At 38.2% G+C, this 25,451-nt stretch overlaps 2 long non-coding RNA genes across 2 annotated transcripts in view; one reads left to right on the top strand and one right to left on the bottom strand.

Moving 5' to 3' along the window:
- Window positions 1-6,017: 6,017 nt before the first annotated feature.
- The window catches only part of LOC142170805 (uncharacterized), a 37,821-nt gene continuing 18,387 nt past the window's right edge, over window positions 6,018-25,451 (bottom strand). The window contains exons 2-3 of the long non-coding RNA XR_012700387.1: window positions 14,149-14,210; window positions 6,018-6,278 (exon numbers count right to left, since the gene is read on the bottom strand). This is a non-coding gene — a long non-coding RNA (uncharacterized LOC142170805). The remainder of the gene's footprint in view (window positions 6,279-14,148; window positions 14,211-25,451) is intronic.
- Window positions 22,295-23,520, top strand: LOC107808310 (uncharacterized). Its single transcript, XR_012700388.1, has 3 exons — window positions 22,295-22,492; window positions 22,622-22,988; window positions 23,088-23,520. It is a non-coding gene; the product is annotated as an uncharacterized LOC107808310 (long non-coding RNA).

Here is a 25,451-nt window from a genome sequence, read left to right as displayed (position 1 = left end):
TCAAGTGATACCCGTAAGAGGCAATTAGTGCTTAAGATTCCTCAACAGTTATAGCTATGGCTCCAATACAGTACACCCACTTCTTCCTCCTTCTTTTCTCTTTTCCTTCTTTCTTTCTCTGCTTTTTTTTTCGTTTTTTTTTCGTTCTGCTGAAGCTTTTGCTTCTTTCCCCTTCCATAACCTTTGTTTTGTTCTTTTTTTGTTCAGAGAGTGGGCTTCAGCCCTTTTGTGCTGGGATCCCTTTCCCTTTTTTTTTTGTTTTGTTGTGTTTTATTTGTTAGTTCTTTTTTTTGGGATTTAAATTATTTTATAAATGTCTAATATGCCCTCACTTAAAATAATGGGGTATTACAGACGTGGACTATAGCATACAAAAATCTTAGAATCATACTGAATTTCAATTTTATAACACTAAAATGCCAGAAATGAGGAACGGTCATGGCGAAGCGATTACTATTATTCATTCAGAAATTTTTTATGGTACCGCAAAATTTTAGGCGATTAGGAGTCAGTTGCCCAAATTCCTGCAGATAGTGTGGACTATAGCACATGAAAATCTTGAGATTGCATTAAATTTCTATTTTGATGGCTCTAAAATGCCAAAAAATGAGCAACGGTTATGACGAAGTAATGACTTTTGTTCATTAATTCGTTTTCATGGTCCTGTAAAATTTTAGGTGATTCGGAGTCGGTCTTTCGAATTCATGCATGTGGCGTGGACTATAGCATATGAAGATCTGAGAATCATACTAAATTCTTATTTTATGGCCTTAAAATGCCAAAAAAATGAGGAACCGTCATGGCGAAGTGATGACTATTATTCATTAGGTCATTTTTTATAGTCCTGCAAAAGTTTAGGCGATTCTGAGATGGTCACCTGAATTCATGCAAATGGCATGGGCTATAGCACACGAAAATCTGGGAATCCTACTGAATTCTTCTTTTATGGCCCTAAAATGCGAAAAATCTAGGAAAGGTCATGGCGGAGTGAAGACTATTGTTCATTAGATCATTTTTTATGGTCCAAAAATTTTTTAGTTGATTCGTAGTCGGTCGCCCGAATTGATGTATATGGCATGGATTATAGTACAAAAATTTGAGAATCGTGTTGAATCTTGTTTTATGACCCTATAATGCCAAAAAAAAAAATGAGGAACGGTCGTGACGAAGTGCTGACTATTGTTCATTAGGTCATTTTTTATGATCCCACAAAATTTTAGGTGATTCGGAATCGGTCGCCCCAATTCATGCAGATGGCGTGGACTATATAGAACATGAAAATCTAGGAATCGTGCTGAATTCCTGTTTTATGGATCTATAATGCCAAAAAATGAGGAATGGTCACGGCGAAGAGAATACTAGTTCATTAGGTCATTTTTATGGCCTCGCATTATTTTAGGCGATTCGGAGTTGGTCGCCCAAATTCATGTAGATGACGTGGACTATTGCACACGAAAATCTGGGAATCGTACTAAATTCCTGCTTTATGGCCTTAAAATGCCATAAAAATGAGAAACGATCACATCAAATTGATGACTATTGTTCATTAGGTCGTTTTTAATAGTCCCCCAAAATTTTAGGCGATTCGGAGCTGGTTGCCCGAATTCATGCGAATGACGTAGACTATTGTCACGTCCCAAACTACCCCCTAGACGTGACCGGCACCCAGCTAACACCGCCCGCCAGGCGAACTATATCTTCATACCTTAGCCATTAATTTGTAGCATTTGATTAACTAAATAAGTATCCAAATAATCTGATAACTATTACGAACAATTAATATCTTAAAACATTACAATGAAATTCTATCCCAAATTACACACTTGACCATGGAGCATCTAAGAGAACTACGAAAGACATCATATGAATAAATAATTAAGACTTTTTCGAAGCCTCCACGAACAATGCGGCGGCTCACCTCAATAACTGAATCAACTCTAGCGAACTCCTTAGCCACTAGCTTCGTTGTCATCAACAATATCTGCATGGACATGCAAATAAAGAGTGAGTTATACGTAAATATAACCCAGTAAGATTATTGACCCGCCACTCTGAATACCTCTGGAACAAGTGTTAGAAAATACAAATATACAAAGAGCACATAAATAATATGCACATAAATTCTTTCACCATGTAATTACTCTATAAGGTACAAACAATTATTCAACAACAATACTATATATATCTCAACACAATATATACTAAGGACTTGTCATTAACGGCAGTTCAGGAAATTAACCAAACACCCCAACGAGTCCGCGGCAGCATACACAATGCCCCAAATCTACTACGACGGTATACACGATGCCCAAAATCTATAACGACAGCATACACAATGCTCCAAATTTGTAACGGCAGTATACACAATGCCCCAAATATATAACGGCGGCATACACAATGCCCCAAATCTCTAACGACAACATACACAGTGCCCCAAATCTATAACGACAGCATACACAATGCCCCGGATATATAACGACGGCATACACAATGCCCCAAATCTATTACGGCTGCGAAGAAATAATTTCTAATGCCTTAACGCCATAGCACGAGGCTACGCCACACCACAGTAAACCTTAAATCACTTATTAAACAATTTAAGCTTTTTAGAAAATAATATATATATTTGCGGCTGGTCAAAGACCACCAATTTGCCAAGCGCACGCTCGTCCCAACACATGGACCAGACAGACAAAACTTATTTTTAAAACGGGTTTTGAAAAATGCAAGCATCAAAGCTTAAAGTCTCACTTACCTCGCCAATGACAAGACCTTGCGACTTCTAGAACGCCAATGAATAATTTCTATAATTTTCGGACAATTCAAAATTGAATTCATCCCCCGGTCTAATTAATAAAAGTCTGCGCACAATTAAATGTCAAATGAGGCACTGTAATGCCGTAATGGTAACGTCCTAGAAGAACTTCACGTTCTTATACCTTTGTTTTTCTTTCTAACATACAAAGTCTAATAACTTTCATGTGATAGTTAAATTCCTACTCATTGTTCTCATCACTACTTGTTCATTACCATAATAATTTCTCCACATCCTTGTCTTAATTATTGTCAACATATATATGGTACTCATATTACTCATATTAGTTCAATACACTACTGAAGAGTAAGAGGATAGACAAATATAAATTACTTGATTACTTGGATTCTTTCTACCATAGTAAAAGACAATGAATTGTTACTGCTCCTAATTTCTCAACTCAAATTAACTTAATTATATTACCTTAAAATATAGCCTATTAACCTTGCTATGCCAACAATAATATTTAATCATCCTTTAGCCACCAATATTCTAAGACAGTAACGCCCAAATAACTCTTTCATAGATCAGTTCTTAGTTTGCAATCCCCGCTATATAATTTTACAGGCTTACGAATTATTGCTATAATATTTGGTCCTGTAATTATCACCTTAATCATTGGCTTATACACTTTATTTTGCCATCACTTTTATACTAGACAAAATAAATTCAAAGTGTATGTTAAAATTAATATTCATACCTGGAGTCCTATAAAGTTGTAAAAGATCTTCACAATAAAAGCTTTCTGAAGTGCCGTCAATATTCCCGATGTTCTTAATCTATTTTGCTTCTTCTCTTCATTACTGGAATAAGAATATTTCAATGCCCTAGTACTCTCTTAAACGTGGGCAGAAGTTGGGACTTGGGATGTCTATGCCGGGTTCTTTTATTATCTAAGCCCATGATTATCCAACCATTATATTTAATGAGACTTGATCCGCTGGCAAATTAACTATTACAATATTTTATATATTATATTAAATTCTCTTTGGCTACCTTAGTATATGACTCAGTAACTACAAAAAAAATAAAAATTAATTTTCTAATATCACAATTAATAAGTATATAAAATAATCCAGGTTATAAAACTATAACATACAAAAATCTGGGAATTGTGCTGAATTTCTGTTTTATGGCCTTAAAATAACAAAACAATTAGGAACAATCATGGCGAAGTGATAACTATTGTTCATTAGGTCATTTTTATGGTCCCGTAAAAGTTTAGGCGATGCAAGGTCAGTTGCTCATATTCATGCAAATGGCGCAGAATGTAGCACACGAAAATCTTGGAATCGTGCCGAATTCATGTTTTATGGCCTCAAAATGCTAAAAAATGAGTAACGGTTATGGCGAAACAATGACTATTGTTCATTAGGTTATTTTTTATAGTCCCGTAAATTTTAGGCGATTCGGAGTCGGTCGCCCAAATTCATGCAGATGGCGAGGACTATTGCACACAAAAATCTAGGATCGTGTTGAATTCCTATTTTATGACCCTAAATAAAAAATGTAACGACACGACTGGTCATTTTGAGTATCTGCACTTCGCTCGATATTTTGAGGGCTCGAGTATCCCTGTACTATGACTTGCGTAAATTGTCGGTATTGGTTTTCAAGTTATCTCGAATCGATTTAGAAGAATGACCTTCGAGATTTAAGTTCTAAGTTGGAAGAATTGACCAAGTTTGACTTTATAGCATTTGACCTCGGAATGGAGTTTCGTCAGTTCTGTTAGCTCCATTGGGTGATTTTGGACTTAGGAGCGCATCTGGATTGTAATTTGGAGGTCTGTAGTCAAATTAGTCTTGAAATGGCGAAAGTTGGATTTTTGGGAAGTTTGATCGGGAGTGGAATTTTTGTATCGGGGTTGGATTCTAATTTCGGAAGTTGAAATAGGTCCGTAATGGTAAATGTGACTTGTGTGCAAATTTGAGGTCAATTGGAGGTAATTTGATAAGTGTCGGCATTGGTTGTAGAAGTTGAAGTTTCAAAGTTCATTCATTTTGACTTGAGGAGTGATTCGTCGTTTCGAGGTTGTTATACATGATTTGAAGCCTTCAGTAGGTTCATCTTGTCATATAGAACTTGCCTGCAAAATTTGGCATTTGGAGTTGATTTGATATAGTTCGGACGCTTGGTTTTGATTCTAGAAGTTCTTGAAGTTTAAAGTTTGATCTTCATGCGTTTGAGTATCCAATTCGTGGTTTTAGAAGTTATTTTGATGATTTGAGCGCGCGAGCGAGTTCATGTTGTGTTTTTAGACTTGTGTGTATATTTGGTATAGATCCTTGAGGGCTCGGGTGAGTTCCGGATTGGTTTCAGAACGATTTTTCATAGTTTTTGATTGCTTGTGTTGGTGTCATCGCATTTGCAATGTTTTTGTCGCAAATGCGACAGCCACAATTGCGAACCAGCTATCGCAATTGCGAAGTCTAGGCTGCTGGCCAGAGTTCATATTTGCGAAGAACTCTGCCGCATTTGCGAACTTTTGCCTTCGCATTTGCAAAGTGAAGGGTCGCAATTGCGACCCAAGCAGGAGGCCCTCCAGTTCGCATTTGTGAGGGTCGCAAATGCGACATCTGCAACCTGTTAAATGCTGAGAATTCCGAGTTTTTGCATCATTTTCATATATTTTTAACCCTAGCTTCGATGTGAGGTGATTTTTAAAGGGATTTTCATACCAAATCATTGGGTAAGTGCCTCTAATCAATTTTCAACTATATTTCATGATTTTATAAAAGATTTAACATCAAATTCATGAGAAATCTATGAAAAAATTTGGTGATTTTGTCAAAGTTTTGAAAAATAAAAGTTTGGGATTTGAGAGTCGAATAAGACTCGGATTTGAAAGCAAAACACATATTTGGACTCGTGAGGCTATGGGTAGTCAAGACCTACCCTTGGACCCGGGGTTTGACCGGACGGGCCTGGGGTTTGACTTTTATTGACTTTTTAGAAACTGAATAAAAATCACAGCTTTATTAATTGAAATTATTTTCTCTTGCATTGTGTGATGTATTCAAGTCGTCTTTGGCTAGATTGAGCTGAGTGTCACGACCCCGGTTCGCCCTCCGTGAACCATCGTGACGGCACCTAGTCTCTACGATTAGGTAAGCCTAAATTTGCGGAAAATAACCAAACATGCGGAAGTAAAATAATTTAAAAATAGAAATAAAGCAATAACAATGTGTAAATGTGCCACTCGACATACACCATGTTTAACTCTCAACACCAAACATAAATCAAAGACCCGGAACCCCATGAATCACAAGCTAAGAAAAGAAACACTACATAGCTCTAACTCCGGAATTTGTAATAAAGAACAGAAAAGTACAAAAGGGCTAAATACTAAAGGCAAGAATAGAAAGGGACTTCTTGGTCTGCAGACGCGGCAGATGTACCTCGGAGTCTCTAAGCAGTCGCCTTCCTCAACGATAGTAGGCCTGATTAGCGGCACCTGGATCTGCACATGAAAAACATGCGCAGAAGGGGCATGAGTACACCACAGCGGTACTCAGTAAGTGCCAAGCCTAACCTCGGTTGGGTAGTGACGAGGAAGGTAAGGGCCCTACTGAGGTTAAATACAATATAAGGGTTAATAGTGTCGAACGGAACAATATAAATGAGTACAATAGTAAAATAACATAGGGTGGACAGAACAACAACAACTATATAGAACAAGGTCAACATGGAAAGGAAATACAGCTCAGCATCGATAGTAACTATCCAGTGGATCTCCCGGGATACCGTCCCGTAGTTCATCATATATATATATATATATATATATATATATATATATATATATATATATATATATATATATATATATATATATATATTCGAAGGATCTCCTAGGATACTGTCCCATAGTCCAACTCATAGTGCGCGGGGATCTACCGGAATCTCGTTCCGTAGTCCCAAATGTAAATACCCAGTACTGGGGGAATCTACCAGGTGCATACCCGTAGTTCCATATAACTGTCCAGGGGGATCTACCGGGAATCAAAAAAGTAGTCCCAAACTAAATATGCAGGGGGATCTATTGGGAATCTAACCCGTAGTCCCAAAGTAAATACACGACAACAACAGAAAGATATACAGAAATGGCAAGATTTCATATTAAGGCAACAAGTGATTCTAGCCTAGCATGCTGCACATAATTCAAGTAAGGCAGGTTAAATCAAATAAAGCAAATTAAGTCACTTAGACATGCTTTCCTAAGCTAATAATAGGCTTAATAGTACAAGAAATAGAAACAGGAAAGGAAACATACTAGTAATTACTTAAGAAAACCGGATTTCCAACAATTAGCACAAGTACGCACTCGTCACCTCATGTACAAGGCATTTCAATTACCAAATATACCAATCCTAAGGGGAAGGTCCCCTACACAAGGTTAGACAAGCCACTTACCTTGAACCGGCTTAAAATCAACTCGAAACCACGCTTTTGCCACGAGTATCCAACTCCAAATGGCCCAAATCTATTCAATTCAATTGCATATTGTAATTAACACCTCAAGTAACTAATTCTACAATTAAATTCTAAGCTAATACGCGAAATTAGGTAAAATGACCAAAACGTCCCTTGAGCCCACATATCGGAATCGGGTGAAATTTACATTTTTAGAAATCTCGTACTCTCACGAGTCTATACATAACAAGAACACTGAAATCGGAGTCCAAATGACCCCTCAAATCCTCATTTAAAGGCCTCTTAAACTCAAGCCCTAATTACCCATTTTTTCCAAATTTCTCACCACTAATTAGGTCTTTAATCACATAAAAACGAGTTATGAAGTCAAGGACGTTACCTCCAAGTGATTCCTCTCTGTTTTCCTCAAAAATCTCCCTCAAAAGCTTCAAACCCGGATGAAAATGGTGAAAGAATCCCTCAAATTCGCGAAGACAACTATTTATATGTTCTGCCTAGCGATTTCCGCATCTGCGGTCCCGCTTCTGCAGAAACCACCTCGCATCTTCGACTTTCATTAAATGCCCAAAAACCGCATCTGCGATCACCATTTTGTAGATGCACAACCGCATCTGCGGTGAACCTTCCGCATCTACGGAACCTGAAGGAAATCCAAAAATCCGCTTTTGCGGTCTCTATGCCACTTCTGTGGCTCCGCACATGCGGAACCCAAACCGCAGGTGCGGTTATGACAGGTATCAGCTGAACCAGCAATCTTTTAACTTCAAAAATCCTTCCATCAACCATCCGAAATCATCCCGAGGCCCCCGGGACCTCAACCAAAGACACTAACAAGCCACAAAACACTATACAAACTTGTACCAATCCTTAAAACGCCTAAAACAACATCGAAACCTCGGATTAATAAAGGATTTAAACCTAAGAACTCCAAAATTCTCAAAAATACGCTTTTGTTCAAAAACTCAACCAAACCACGTCCGAATGAACTAAAATTTTGCACAGATATCCAAAATGACATAACACAACTATTGCAACTCTCGGAATTCCATTCCGACCCTTGGATCAGAATCTCACTATCGAACCGGAAACTTCCAAAATTCAACTTTCGACATTTTAAGCCTAATTTAGCTACGGACCTCCAAAATACAATCCGAACACGCTCGTAACCCCAAAATCACCCAACGGAGCTAGCGAAAACATTGTTGGATTTCCATTCCGAGGCCGTCTTCACACTGTTCCAACTACGGTCAACTTTCCAACACTTAAGCTCTCATTTAGGGACTAAGTGTCCCAAAACTCTTCGAAACTCAAAATCGAACATCCCGGCAAATCACATTAGTAGAAATAAACTTGGGGGAAAGCAGTTAATAGGTGATCGGGGCATAAATTCTTAAGATGACCGGCTGGGTCGTCACATCCTCCTACACTTAAACATTCATTTGTCCTCGAACGATCATAGAGACATACCTGAAGTAGTGAAAATATGAGGGTAACAGCTGCACATATCCTGTTCGGTCTCCCAGGTCACCTCCTCGACCAGCTGGCCCCCCATTGAACCTTCACCGATGCAATGTTCTTTGACCTCAATTTTCTAACCTACCTGTCCAATATTGCCACTGGCTCCTCAACATAAGATAGATCCTTGTCCAACTGGACTGGACTGAAATCCAACACATGCGACGGGTCGCCATGATACCTCTGGTGCATCGAAGCATGAAATACCGGATGAACTCTTGCCAAGTTGGGAGGTAAGGCCAGCTCATAAGCAACCTCCCCATCACGCCTCAATATCTCAAAAGGGCCAATAAACCTCGAACTCAATTTCCCTTTCTTCCCGAACCTCATAACGCCCTTCATAGGCAAAACCCGAAGCAGAACCCGCTCTCCAACCATATGGGAAATATCGCAAACCTTCCGGTCTGCGTAACTCTTCTGTCTGGACTGGGCTGTACGGAGTCTATCCTGAATCACCTTAACCTTCTCCAAAGTATCTTGAACCAAGTCTGTGCCCAATAGTCTGACCTCACACGGCTTAAACCAACCCACCGGAGATCTGCACCGCCTACCATATAAAGCCTCATATGGTGCCATCTGAATGCTGGACTGATAGCTGTTGTTGTAAGCAAACTCCGCCAATGGAAAGAACTGATCCCAAGACCCTCCAAACTCAATCACACATGCACAGAGCATATCCTCAAGAATCTGAATAGTGTGCTCGGACTGTCCGTCCGTGTGAGGGTGAAATGTTGTACTCAACTCTATCCGAGTACCTAACTCATGCTGAATGGATCTCCAGAACCGTGATGTAAACTGGGTACCTCTATCTGAAATGATGGAAACTGGAATACCATGCAGACGAACAATCTTCTGGATATAAATCTCCGCCAACCGCTCCGAAGAATAAGTAGTACACACATGAATGAAATGAGAGGACTTGGTCAGCCGATCCACAATACCCAAATAGCATCAAACTTCTTCAAAGTCCACGGGAGCCCAACTACAAAGTCCATGGTGATCCGCTCCCACTTCCACTCCGAAATCTCTATCTGCTGAAGCAACCCACCCGGTCTCTGGTGCTCATACTTCATCTGCTGACAGTTGAGACACCGAGCTACGAATCCAACTATATTTTTCTTTATCCGCCTCCACCAATAGTGCTGCCTCAAATCCTAATACATCTTCGCGACACCCGGATGAATAGAATTCTGCGAGCTATATGCCTCCTCCAGAATCAACTCCCGAAGCCCCTCAACATTGGGTACACAAATCCGACCCTGCATCCTCAATACCCCATCATCACCAATAGTCATATCCCTAGCATCACCGTGTTGAACCTTGTCCTTGAGGACAAGCAAATAAGGGTCATCATACTATCGCTCCCTGATACAATCAAATAAAGAAGATCGAGAAACCACGCAAGCTAGAACCCGACTGGGATCCAAAAGATCCAATCTCACAAACTGGCTGGCTAAGGCTTCAATATCCATTGCCATAGGCCTCTCTAATGCTGGTAAATAAGCCAAACTCCCTAAACTCTCTGCCCAGCGACTCAAAGCATCGGCCACCACATTAGCCTTGCCTGGGTGATACAAAATAGTGATATCATAGTTCTTTAGCAACTCCAACCACCTCCTCTGGCGCAAATTTAGATCCATTTGCTTGAACAAATGCTGCAAGCTCCGATGGTTAGTATAAATCTCACAGGGAACCCCGTATAAACAATGGCGCCAAATCTTCAGGGCGTGAACAATGGCAGCTAACTCAAGGTCGTGAACAGGGTAGTTCTTCTCATGTATCTTCAAGTGTCTGGACACATAGGCAATCACCCTACCGTCCTACATCAACACCGCTCCCAGGCCAACTCCCGAGGTATCATAATAGACCGTATAAGACCCCGAACCTATAAGCAGTATCAAAATTGGGGTTGTGGTCAAAGCTGTCATGAGCTTTTGAAAGCTCGCCTCACACTCCTCTGTCCACTAAAACGGAGCACCCTTCTGGGTCAATTTGGTCATGGGGGCTGCAATCGATGAAAACCCCTCCATAAAACGACGGTAATAGCCAGCCAAACCAAGGAAACTGCGGATCTCGGTAGTTGATGATGGTCTGGGCTAACTCTGCACGACCTCTATCTTCTTCGGATCCACCTGAATACCCTCACTCGATACCACGTGGCCTAGGAATGCCACTGAATCCAACCAAAACTCACATTTCGAGAATTTAGCATATAACTTCTTCTCTCTCAGAGTCTGAAGAACAGTCCTCTGGTGCTGCTCATGATCTTCCTGACTCCGGGAATACACCAGAATATCATCAATAAAGACAATGACGAACGAGTCAAGATACGACCGAAACACACTATGCATCAAATGGATAAAGGCTGCTGGGGCATTGGTCAGCCCAAATGACATAACAAGGAACTCGTAATGACCATGCCGAGTCCTGAAAGCAATCTTCGGGATATCTGGCTCCCGAATTTTCAACTGATGGTAACTTGAGCACAAATCAATCTTAGAAAATACCCGTGCACCCTGAAGCTGGTCAACAAATCATCAATACAAGACAAAAGATAACTGTTCTTCACTGTAATCTTGTTCAACTAGTGATAATCAATACACATGCGCATAGAACCATCCTTTTTCTTCACAAACAAGACAAGAGCACCCCAAGGTGATACATTGGGTCGAATAAAACCCTTATCAAGCAATTCCTATAACTGATCTTTCAACTCTTTCAACTCAGGAGGATCCACACGATACAGAGGGAAAGAAATGGGATGAGCGCTCGACAACAGATCAATGCCAAAATAAATATCTCTATCAGGCGGCATGCCTGGAAAATTAGCTGGAAACACATCGAGAAAATCCCATACTACTGGAACTGAATCAACTGAAGGGGTATCAATACTGACATCTCTCACATAAGCTAAATATGTGTCACACCCCATCTCAACCATATACTGAGCTTTAAGAAAAGAAATAACTCTATAGGGGGCGTAATCTAAAGTACCCCTCCACTCAACACGTGGTACACCTGGCATAGCCAGCGTCACAGTTTTGGCATGACAATCAAGAGTAACATAATGGGGAGACAACCAGTTCATGCCCAAGATAATATCAAAATCAACCATGCTAAGTAACAATAGATCGACTCTGGTCTCAAAACCACTAAGAGCAACCAAACACGACCGATAAATGTGGTCCACAACAAGAGAATCTCCCACTAGAGTAGAAACATAAACAGGGGAACTCAAGAAATCTTGGGGAACACCCAAATGCGGAGCAAAATAAGAAGACACATAAAAGTAAGTAGATCCTGGATCGAATAGAACCGATGCATCTCTGTGACAAACTAATATAATACCTATAATGATAGAATCGGAGGCAACAACCTCGGTACGGGCAGGAAACGCATAGTATCTGGCCTGGCCTCCCCCTCTAGGGCGACCTCTACCTCCCCAACCTCCACCTCTAGCTGGCTGAGCAGGTGGGGTAGCAACTGGAGCTGTAACCATAGCCTGAGAATGGGGCACACTGTGGTTGAGAAGTCTGTGGAGGTGCACCCTTCCCAAGTCTGGGGCAATCCCTCACCATATGGCATGTGTCGCCACTCAAAACAAGATTTGGGAGGACGTGGTGGATGTGACTGGCTCAGGCTAGGTCTGCTGGACTGACCTCTGAAAGCACCCCGCGTAGGAGGCGCGTTAGATATCGGTGGTACATAATAAGGCTCCTGAGGTCTAGGAGGAGCTGGAACACTACTGTCTGCTGGAAGAGCTGAATGAATAGGACGACTCATATAAACCCTACCATGACGACCTGCAGCTGGGGTACGGGCACCAGAATAATGGCCCAACTCTCGAGACCTCTTGGCTTCCCTCTCCTCTTTCTCCCTAACATGCATACCCTCAATCCTCCTAGCAATGCTCACCACCTGCTAATAAGAAATATCCATCTCCAACTCACGAGCCATGCTAGATCTGATGCTGGGAGTAAGGCCCTCAATAAACCGGCAAACTCTCTCGCGAACATTAGAAACCAAGGCTGGTGTATGCCTAGACAAATTGGTGTAACGGACATCATACTCTGAAACAGTCATAGCACCCTGGCGCAAATGCTCAAACTCTGCACGCCATGCATCCCTGAGGCTCTGAGGAACATACTCCCTCAGGAACAGATCTGAAAACTAAGTCCAAGTCAATGAAGCAGTCTCATCTGGACTATCTAGCTCATAGGTGCGCCACCACTCATGGGCGGCTCCTCGAAGCTGGAAGGTAGTGAAAGAAACCCCGCTCGATCCTGAGATACCCATGGTACGGAGAATGCGGTAATACTCATCAAGAAATCCCAGAGCATCCTCCGATGCTAGACCACTAAATACAAGAGGCTTGTACTTCTTGAACCTCTCAAGCCTCAACTGCTCATCCTCAAAAGCAGCTGCCCTGTCCTCGGGCTGAGCTGGCATTGTAGACGATACAAGAATAATCTCAGGGACCTGCTCAACATGCACTCGGTGCTCAGGAGTGCGGGCGGCGGGAGTCTGTGCTCCTCCCCTGGCCTGGGAGTAGTTGCAGCAAGGGGAAACAACGCTGCCTGAGCCAAAGTGGTGTACATGCTCATGAACTGCGCCAAAGTCTCCTGAAGTGTTGGTGTGGTAGTAATAGTAGTAGGTGTGTCACGTGCCTGGACTCTGGCTGGATCCGCTGGTGGTACCTCGGTGGCAGCTCGCGCAGGTGCTCTAGCTGCACTACGTGTGTGTCCTCGGCCTCTACCCCGGCCCCGGCCTCTGACAGCTGCAATAGGGGTGCGGGTGCCTGATCATTTCGGGTAGCACGTGTCCTCACCATCTGTGAGAGAATAAAAGACAGAAGTTTAGAATGGTGATGTCAAAATATCGCACGACAAGGAAATCAAATGAAGTGGAATTTTCCTAACAGTTACATAGCCTCTCATAGATAAGTACAGATGTCTCTGTACCGATCAGCGGGACTCTAATAAACCGTCTTGTGATCCATAACTCCTATGAACCTAGAGCCCTGATACCAACTTGTCACGACCCCGGTTCGCCCTTCGCGAACCATCGTGATGGAACCTAGTCTCTACGACTAGGTAAGCCTAAATTTGCATAAGATAACCAAACTTGCAGAAGTAAAACAATTTAAAAATAGAAATAAAGCAATAACAATGTGTAAATGTGCCACTCGGCATACACCATGTTTAACTCTCAACACCAAACATAAATCCAAGACCCTAAAACCCATGAATCACAAGCTAAGAAAAGAAACACTACATAGCTCTAACTCCGGAATTTGTAATAAAGAACAGAAAAGTAAAGAAGCACTAAATACTAAAGGCAGGAATAGAAAGGGACTCCTTGGTCTGCGGACGCAGCAGATGTACCTCAGAGTCTCTAAGCAGTCGCCTCCCTCAACGATAGTAGGCCTGATTAGTGGTACCTGGATCTGCACATGAAAAACATGCGCAGAAGGGGCATGAGTACACTATAGCCATACTCAGTAAGTGCCAAGCCTAACCTCGATTGGGTAGTGACGAGGAATGTCAGGACCCTACTGAGGTTAAATAAAATACAAAAATTAACAATATAGAACGGGACATTATAAAGAAGCACAACAATAAAATAACACATGGTGAACAGAACAACAATAACTATACAGAACAAGGTAAACATGGAAAGGAAATACAGCTCAGCACCAATAGTAACAATCGGGGATCTCCCAAGATACCGTCCTGTAGTCCCATCTTTACATATCCAGTGAATCTCCCGGGATACCGTCCCGTAGTTCATCATATATATATATATATATATATATGAAGGATCTCCCGGGATACCGTCCCGTAGTCCAACTCATAGTGCGTGGGGACCTACCGGAATCCCGTTCCGTAGTCCCAAATGTAATTACCCAGTACTGGGGGAATCTACCAGGTGCATTCCCGTAGTTCCATATAACTGTGCAGGGAAATCTACCGTGAATCTAACCCGTAGTCCCAAAGTAAATATGCAGGGGGATCTACCAGAAATCTAACCCGTAGTCCCAAAGTAAATGTGCAAAGGGATCTACCGGGAATCTAACCTGTAGTCCCAAAATAAATACACAGCAACAGCAGGAAGATATACAGAAATGACAAGATTTCATATTAAGGCAACAAGTGATTCTAGCCTAGCATGCTGCAGATAATTCAAGTAAGGCTAGTTAAATCAAATAAAGCAAATTAAGTCACTTAGACATGCTTTCCTAAGCTAACAATATGCTTAATAGTGCAAGAAATAGAAACAGGAAAGGAAACATACTAGTAATTACTTAAGAAAACCGAATTTCCAACAATTAGCACAGGTACGCACTCGTCACCTCACGTACAAGGCATTTCAATTACCAAATATACCAATCCTAAGGGGAAGGTACCCCCACAAGGTTAGACAAGCCACTTACCTCGAACTGGCTCAAAATCAACTTGAAACCACGCTTTTGCCATGAGTATCCGACTCCAAATGGCCCAAATCTATTCAATTCAATTGCATATTATAATTAACACCTCAAGTAACTGATTCTACAATTAAATTCTAAGCTAATACGCGAAATTAAGTAAAATGACCAAAATGCCCCTCAGGCCCACATCTCGGAATCGTGTTAAATTTATATTTTTAGAAATCTCGTACTCTCACAAGTCTATACATAACAAGAACACTGAAATCAGAGTCCAAATGACCCTTCAAATCCTCAATTAAAAGCCTCTTAAACTCAAGCCCTAATTACCCATTTTTTCCAAATTTCTCACCACTAATTAGGTCTTTAATCACATAAAAACGAGTTATGAAGTCAAGGACGTTACCTCCAAGTGATTCCCCTATGTTTTCCTCAAAAATCTTCCTCAAAAGATTCAAACCCAGATGAAAATGGTGAAAGAATCCCTCAAATTCGCGAAGACAACTATTTATATGTTCTGCCCAGCGATTTCCGCATCTACGGTCCTGCTTCTGCAGAAACCATGTTGCATCTGCGACTTTTATTAAATGCCCAGAAATCGTATCTGCGATCACCATTTCGCAGATGCGCAACCACCTCTGCGGTGAACCTTCCGCATCTGCGGAACCTGAACGAAAGCCAAAAATCCGCTTCTGCGGTCTCTACGCTGCTTCTGCGGCTCCGCACCTGCGGAACCCAAACTCAGGTGTGGTTATGACTGGTACCAGCTGAACCAACAATCTTTTAACTTAAAAAATTCTTCCATCAACCATCCAGAATCATCCCGAGGCCCCCGGGACCTCAACCAAAGGCACTAACAAGCCACAAAATACTATCCAAACTTGTACCAATCCTTAAAACACCGAAAACAACATCAAAACCTCGGATTACTCAAGGATTTAAGCCTAAGAACTCCAAAATTATCAAAAATACACTTTCGATAAAAAACTCAACCAAACCACGTCCGAATGACCTGAAATTTTGCACATATATCCAAAATGCATAACAGAACTACTGCAACTCTCGGAATTCTATTCCGAGCCTGTGATCAAAATCTCACTATCGAACCGGAAACTTCTAAAATTCAACTTTCGAAATTTTAAGCCTAATTTAGCTACGAACCTCCAAAACACAATCCGAACATGCTCTTAACCCCAAAATCACCCAATGGGGCTAGCGAAAACATTGTTGGATTTCCATTCCGAGGCCGTCTTCACACTGTTCCAACTACGGTCAACTTTCCAATACCTAAGCTCTCATTTAGGGACTAAGTGTCCCAAAACTCTCCGAAACTCAAAACCAAACATCCCAGCAAATCACATTAGCATAAATAAACTTGGGGGAAAGCAGTTAATAGGGGATCGGGGTATAAATTCTTAAGACGACTGGCCGGTTCGTCACATTGAGCGGAGGTGAATTTGTAAAGGAAAAGCTAAATTTGAGTGTTGAGTTAGCAGAATTGAGGTAAGTATTTTGTCTAACTTTTTTGAGCGAGTTTTTCCTCCTATTTGTTATTGTTTGCTACATGCGGGGGTAATACATATATGAGGTGATGAGCATATATGTATGTGCAAGGGTTAATCATACTCGGGGGGAGGGATGGATTATGTTACATTTGTGTTTGTAGAATTTCGTGACATTCCTGCTTCATGCCTTACTTGACTCTTAAATGCTAAGAACATAATATTAGATGATAAAAATCAAGACTTAGCTTATTATAACTTGATCAAACCTAACAAAAATTCTGAGAATACATTGATGTGTCTAATTCGGTCATCTCTATGCGAAATCATTTCTACATTGCTACAACCGATATTTTGAGATGCTAGATTCCATACTTGTGTTGCTGATAAATTGTGAGATTTGTGGAAGTACTTGAATTATATGTCCCTTGAGGGTTCATTGAATCATTGTTGGCTTGGAAAGCAATGATTGAGAATTTGTGTGGAATATTCGTTTGAACACTCTCCTCAATGTTATTTATACTTCCTGCCTTGCCATTTTATTGATATTCCTATGCTTGGTAAGGAAGAGAGTAAAGCACAAAGGGTGATGTCGTGCCATTTTATATTCATTATCATGTGAGGAAGAGTGTAAAGCACGAAGGGTGATGCCGTGCCATTTTATATTCATTATCATGTGAGGAAGAGTATAAAGCACGAAGGGTGATGTCGTACCATTATTGAGAGTAAAAGCACGAAGGGTGATGCCGTGCCATATCATTTGAGAGTAAAAGCACGAAGGGTGATGCCGTGCCATTTCATTTATATTGTTATGATTGCGTATTATTGTGAGGTCATGGCACGATGTGTGCGTGCAGGCGAGGATGAGGGGCATGCATTATGTTTGATATCAGTTTTTCGTGTATACATTCATGTCTTTACCTTGAACTATTATTGTCATAATTATAGACCTGATGTGACTTGTTGCTATTGTTCTGTCATTGATCTTTATTTCAATTGTTGTTGCGTTGCTCATACCTTCTATTTGCTTAACTTGCAAAAATCATGCCTATTTCCTGCTTTTATAATTATACTCATGTTATATCTATTCTGTTGCACTTTAGTATAAGCCTTCCACCATGTTATCCATTCATGCCCTTACCTGTCAATCGAAGACCATATATTTCCATCTTATTTGTTATATTTGTACTTAGGCCTCCAATATGCTAGTTAATTGAAGTTGATATTCTTTGTTTTCCAAAGGTTGTTATTACTCACGTGCTTTTCTTAGTCTTTTACTGTTGCCACGTGTGTATCCTTGTCCATTGTTGTACTTGCATATTTCCTACTTTGTAATTTCTGCTATCCGGTTGGTTCTGTTACACGTACATTTGGAAGAATAAGTTGAACGCATGAATGGTGTTGCCTTGCTAATTGATTTGTCACTTAAATTATTTATATATGGTGAGGAAGAGATAGAAGCACGAAGGGTGTTTCCGTGCCATTTGACTTAATATCTTAGATATACTTCTCGTATTAGGAAAGATTGTAAATCTTCTACTGTGATTCCTTTTAGTAATTGTTCACTGTCTCGCAGAGTTGTGTACGGTACTTTTATCTATTATGCTTTGAAGTGCTTTTACTGTTAATCTAATGTATAAGTTATAACAATAAGCATCTTTTAACTAAAAGCCTCGTCACTACTTTGACGAAGTTAGACAAAATACTTACCAGTACATGGGGTCGGTTGTACTGATACTACACTTCTGTACGATGTATACAGATTTCTGGAGCTGAGCTGCTGTGAGGTCGGGTGCTGATTCTGAAGATGTTCGCGCATTCCGGATTTGGCTGCCTCTTGTCCATGGCAGCTTACATTTTACTATTCTGTTTATGTATCTTTCAAATAGAACATGTATTTATTTGTACCAACTTTGTAAATTTCAAGTCTCAGAAGCTCATGAGTCGTACTACCAGTTCTTGGATAAGTTTGTAAATGTTCAGTTATCTATTCTCTGTTATCTTATAATCATAGTTGAGTTGTATTTTTCTATTAGTTGGCTTACCTAGCGGGTTGAGTTAGGTGCCATCACGACCGGTAATTTTTGGGCCGTGACAAAAAATAATGTTATGGTGAAGTGATTACTATTGTTCATTCGGTCATTTTTTATGGTCCAACTAAATTTTATGCGGCTCGGAGCTGGTCTCCCCGAATTCAGCACATGCCATGAACTATAACATATGAAAATCTAGGAATCATGCAGAATTTTTTTTATGGCCCTAAAATACCAAAAAAAAGGAACGTTGATGGCGAAGCAATGACTATTTTTATTAGGTCATTATATATAGTCCGGCAAAATTAAGCGATTCGGAGTCGGTTGCCAGAATTTATGCAGATGGCGTGGACTATAACACACAAAAATCTGGGAATCATGTTGAATTCTAATTTTATGGTCCTACAACGCAAAAAACGAGAAAAAGTCATGGCGAAACGATGTTCATTAGGTCATTTTTTATGATCCCGCAAAATTTTAAGCGATTCGGACTCGGTCGCCCGAATTCATGTAGATGACGTGGACTATAGTACACAAAAATCTGGGAATCATGCTGATTTCCTATTTTATAGCCCTAAAATACCAAAAAAGGAGGAACGTTCATGGCGAAGTGATGATTATTATTTATTAGGTTATTGTTATAGTCCCACAAAATTTTAGGCAACCCGTAGCCGGTCACCCGAATTCATGCTGATGGTGTGGACTATAGAAATGAAAATCTCGGAATCGTGCTGAATTCCTATTTATGGCTCTAAAATGCCATAAAATGGGAAACGGTATTGGCGAAACAATGATTATTGTTCAATAGGTCATTTTTTATGGTCCCGCAAAATTTTAGGCATTTCGGAGCCGGTCATCTGAATTCATGCATATAGCGTGAACTAAAGCACACGAAATTTTAGAAATCATCTTAAATTCCTATTTTATGGCCCTAAAATACCCAAAAACAAAAAGAGAAAATGTTATGAAGAAGCGATGACTATTGTTCATTAGGTCGTTTTTTATGGTCCGCAAAATTTTAGGCAATTCAGAGTTGGTCGCCCGAATTTATACAGATGGCGTGGACTACAGCACACGAAAATATGAAAATCGTGTAAATTTCTATTTTATGGCCCTAAAATGCCAAGAACGAGGAACTGTCATGGCGAAGCGTTGGCTATTGTTCATGAAGTCATTTTTGATGGTCCCACAAAATTTTATGCGACTTAGAGCCGGTCGCCCGAATTCATGCAGATGGCATGAACTATAGCACACAAAATTTGGGAATCATGCTGAAATCCTATTTTATGGCTCTAAAATGCCCCAAAAAATAAGAAACGATCATGGCTTAGCGACAACTATTGTTCATTAGGTTATTTTTTATGGTCTCACAAAATTTTAGACGATTCGGAGCCGATCGCAAGAATTCATGCAGATGACATGGACTATAGCACACAAAATCTGGTAATCGTGCTGAATTCCTACTTTATAGCCCTAAAATGCTAAAAATGAGGAACAGTCATGGCCAAACGATTACTATTGTTCATTAGTTCATCTTTTTTGGTCCTACAAAAGCTTAGGCAATTTGAAGTCGGTCGCCCGAATTCATGCCGATGGCATAAATTATAGCACACGAAAATATGTGAATCGTGCTAAATTCCTGTTTTATGGCTAAAATGCCAAAAAAGAGGAACGATCATGGCGAAACGATGGCTATTATTCATGAGGTCATTTTTTATGGTTCCATAAAATTTTAGGCGATTCTGAGTCGGTCGATCGAATTCATGCAGATGGCGAGGACTATAACACACGAAAATCTGGGAATCATGCTGAATTCTTGCTTCATAGCCCTAAAATGCCAAAAAATAAAGAACGGTCATGACGAAGCGATGACTATTGTTCATTAAGTCGTTTCTGATAAATATTTTGGATGATTTGATACTGTAAAATTTTTCTTATATTGTCGGTTTAAATTGTAAACTCTTGAATAATTAAACAAAATGGTGACTCATCTATTCTATATTAAATGTACGAAGACCCTTAGCGAAATGTCGTTCACCTTTTTTACCCTTTAAAAATAGAGTTCACACTAAATAAAATAGTCATTCAAATTAATTTCCTAATAGTTTGGAATAATTATTTAATTATTTTTCTAATATTTAGGAATGTTTTAATTAATTTTCTATTATTTAGTAGTTTAAAATCAACTAATATTTACTAGAAATCTTTTCTTATTTAAAATATATAAGAAATATTAATATTTAGGACTTTAAAATTAACAAAAGTTTTACCTTATTTAAATTAACATACTTTTCATATTGAGATAATATGAATTATATTTTTTTGAAGCACATGGAACTCACTTGAGGAACAAAGAGTATGTTTATTATTTAAAACTTTAAATCAAAAGAACGCTATAAGTTATGCATTTTATTTGATTTTAGTTTTGGAAGAATTAGTTTTTAAATTTTAAAAAAGAATTCCTCTTTTAGGTTTTTGTTATCTTTTATACTTCGTATGTATTTTAGCTCATGATTACCTTTAATTATTGATATAATTATGAAACTCATGAAAAATATCAGTATTAATAGTAATATTCTCATGATAAATCTATTCAAATAATAAAAAAGACCATATTTCAGCAACATTCTTCATAAATTAAGAGAGATAATATCCAGTTGAATCTAAGTACAGTGTCACTAAATATTATGAATAAATAGCTTTTTAATTAGTTAACTATAATCCGCTTTTATAATTCAAAAAATTAAAAATGTATATGCAAATAAAAATAAATATTGCAAATATTGTTGTAATGATTTATCTAAATGCACATTGAAATTTACATGAAATGTTAATAGATTTTTATACATTTTGATAATTATATTACATTATGATACCTTCATATTGGTTAAATAATAATAATAAATATTAATTTTATGGTAATTAATTTTTTTGAAACACATGTAGTTAGGTTTAAACAATCCTCATCCAGTTAAATTTTTTGTATGATAGTTAAACCTGATAATATGGAGTCTCTTTTATTTTTTGTATTTTTCAGTTTAAGTTCCATTAAGGAATAAGATAAAATTTATATTATGTACTTGAGCAAATAGAATTTATTTTTTAAGGTCATGAAGAACATAATATTGTTACAAAATGTATTTTAGTACGAGTTAACATATTATTCAGTTATATTTAAGCCACTAATGTAAATGCACAACTCATATACCAAAGTTGATAAGACATTAGAATACTTTTGTGTGATGTACACGGTTTTTTCTGTATTAAAATGACTATATATGATCAATATTTATCATTTTCAAAAGCCTGTGCTTTTATTAGTTTTATTTTATAACTCAATTACATAAGTTAATATTATTTGTATAATTTTTAAAAGTTTATACTCATTAATATGAAGTATAGGGGCAACGCACATACTCTAAAGTTTGTGATATAAAACAAGTGAAGCTGAATATTGCGTAACTTATAACCTTTAATGCATGCCCGTAATAAGCGGACGTATGTATTCACCTTTGGCGTTAGGTTTTTCTTTTTATTTATTTTTTAAGAAAAAAACTAATCACTTAATCTATTGAGGGAAACATATCTTTCTCTCCATCTATCCAAGTAGAAGCAAACCCCTGTGGGATCTTCAAATTTAATTTGGAGAGCCACAAAAGGCTTAGTTTGTGACAAGACAGGTATATATCATCCAGGGCAAACTTTCATAGGGGGTTTCAGTTCAATCTCTTTTCGTTCCATCGAAAAATTATATTATATAAATAAGGTAAAAGTAAATTAATGCAAACGGAAAAAGTTACTCAAACTTTTTTTTACATCGTAAAATTGAATCTCAATTATCTTTGCATTTATTCAAATCTCATTATGTTATTAAAATTCCTGACTTCGCTTCTAGGTATCATTGTCGTGAAGCGGAATCTTTCAAAAAGAAAAGGCAATATGAGGCTCAACATAGGCATGTGTTTCATGGTTTTGTTCATGGCAACTCGTGTAAATAGCTTTGTGGGTATCACTTGGGGCAGGCAACAATCACAACAATTGGTTCCATCAATGGTTGTTGACTTACTTTTACAAAATAAAATTCCAGCATTGAGATTAATGACTTCAGCCAATGATATTATTGAAATATTTTCTGCTACTAATATTAGCATCTCTATTACCCTTGGACATCAAACCTTTAATTTGGTAAATAGGAAAGACCTCGCCTATATATGGGTAAATGATCGAGTCAAGGAACCTGTCAACAAAGGTGTAAATATAGTGTATGTTGTTCATTCTTTTTTTTCTTTTTTCTTTTTTTAAATCTCAACTTTTATTGCAATCTTTGTGATTTTATTATTTTTTCTTGTAATTTTTTTTAGGGAAGTAACTATTGGGTCTGAACCTTTTTCGAGATCGTTCTTTAGAGAAACTGCAAAGACCTATCAATTGATGAATGTGATAAAACTTGTACGAGGAGCTCTAAATGATATGGGTTTAGGGTATATAAGAACAACAACTTCCCATGGTATGGATGTATTAAAGCTTACAAAAATTCCATCAGAAGCCGATTTTCGCGATGATATAAAAACCCTAATGCTTGAATCATTAGAGTTCTTCAATCAAACAGGAACACCCTTTCTTTTGAACATGTTTCCAATCCAAATGGTTAGAGAAATACTTGAATGTCCAATGGAATTCGCGTTCTTTGATAATAAGAGCGAGTTCAAGATTCAAGATGGTAATATCACGTACAGAAATGCAGTGGAGTTAATGATTGATACCGTTGCATGGGCAATAACAAAAGCAGGATACCCTAATATGAAAATTATGATAGGTCAAATTGGTTGGCCAACAGACGGATATCCACATGCAAATATTGAAAATGCACGTAGATTTCACAAGGGTTTATTGAAATTTTTAGCATCAAATAAAGGAACACCTCTTAGGCCAGGGCCTATAGATGTATTTCTCCATAGTTTATCAGATGAAAATGAGTTTCGTGCTATATTTGGTGCATTTCAAAGACACTGGGGAATTTACGAAGCAGATGGAAATCCAAAATACAAGATTGATTTTTCATTACAAGATCGTGATATTTATCCAACTCAAGCTAAGGGTATTGTGACAATGCCAAATAGATGGTGTAAATTTGATGGGGACAATAGTGATAAAGATTTGGTTAATAAATATTATAATTTTGCATGTCAAGAAGCAGATTGTACACGTTTGGAAAAAGGAGGTTCGTGTGATGGATTAAGTGATGATTCTAAGATTTCTTATGCTTTTAATGCATATTTTCAAAAGGAGAAGCAAAAGGTAGAAGCTTGTGATTTTGATGGTTTAGGTGAAATTACAGCAGAAAATCCATCTGTGGGTAATTGTGAGTTTCCTATTGAGATATTGGCATTACAAGATCAAATTGGTAGAGATACTTCTATATCAATAAGAATTTGATGGAAATATCAAAAAAAATCTCATCTAAGAATCAAAGGCATCATATTTTGTGAAGAACATATGATTGTTGATCAAAGTATTTTTTCATTGTATGTCTTTATAATGGTGCCTTTTTTTTTTTTTTTGTATTTTGATAAGCGATAAATCTATAAATAACTATAAAAAGGTTATAGTGACTTTATACTAAATATATAAGAAATTAATTGCAATTATTATTTTTCCAATTTTCTTTTTTTTACTGATTATCCTTGTAAAATCTAGTATTTTGATTCCATTTGTATCACAATTTCATAAACTCTTCAAATTTGTTATCTGGCCCAGTTATTGTTGATTGTTGACTAGAACTTATTGTCTTAGTAGAATTCAGAACCCCCTATGTTTAAATCCTTGATCTAACACTAAAAATATGTGATAAAAAGAGTTGTACATATAAATTCACAAGATAAGTAGTATAATACTATTTATCTTTGTTTCGGTTTTATTATTGAGAAATTTTCAGAAACCACTATTGTTTAGTGACTATTAATTTTCTATAGTTACCATATACATAATTACTTCCTATAGCTACTATTCAGTTGTTATAGTAGTGTATTCGTTGTATTTGCGCTGTTGTATTCTGCCTAACAATCAGCATAGTCTAGATGTACGTGCATGAATTCACATGTATTCATGAATACAACAACAGAAAGCGCCTAAAATCAGGGCAGTCCAACTGTACGCACATGTATTCATCTGTTTTCGCGCTACTGTATTCATGAATATAGCAGTAAAAAGTGTCTAAAATCAGGGCAGTCCAGCTGTAAGCGCATGTATTTGCACCATGTATTCATGAATACAACAACAAAAAATGCCTAAAATCAGGGCAGTCCAGTTGTACGCGCATGTATTCACATGTATTCGCGATGTTGTATTCATGAATACAGCAATAAAAAGCGCTTAATATCAGGGTAGTTCAGCTGTACGCGCCATGTATTCATGAATACAGTAACGACAATCACCTTAAAAATATGTATGTCCAGCTGTCTAAGAGAGATGAAAAACATAAATAGCGTATTTCATGCCTCAATAGTAGTATATACCATAAATACTTATTTTGCTATAAAAATATAAAAGGTAGCTATAGAAAATAATATTTTAAAATAATTTTAATTTATAATAAATATGGTGTATATCTTTACTATAGGAGGTAAAATTCCCTTTATTATTTTGGTACAAGAAATAAATTCAATTTGGAATTTAAAAAACATTTTGGGCAGAAAGAAAAGTAAAAATTGGACGGGGCGCCCTAT

The sequence above is a fragment of the Nicotiana tabacum genome, chromosome 16 (genome assembly GCF_000715075.1).
Source record: "Nicotiana tabacum cultivar K326 chromosome 16, ASM71507v2, whole genome shotgun sequence".
NCBI classification, from domain to species: Eukaryota; Viridiplantae; Streptophyta; class Magnoliopsida; order Solanales; family Solanaceae; genus Nicotiana; species Nicotiana tabacum.
This window is presented reverse-complemented; position numbering and strand designations above follow the sequence as displayed.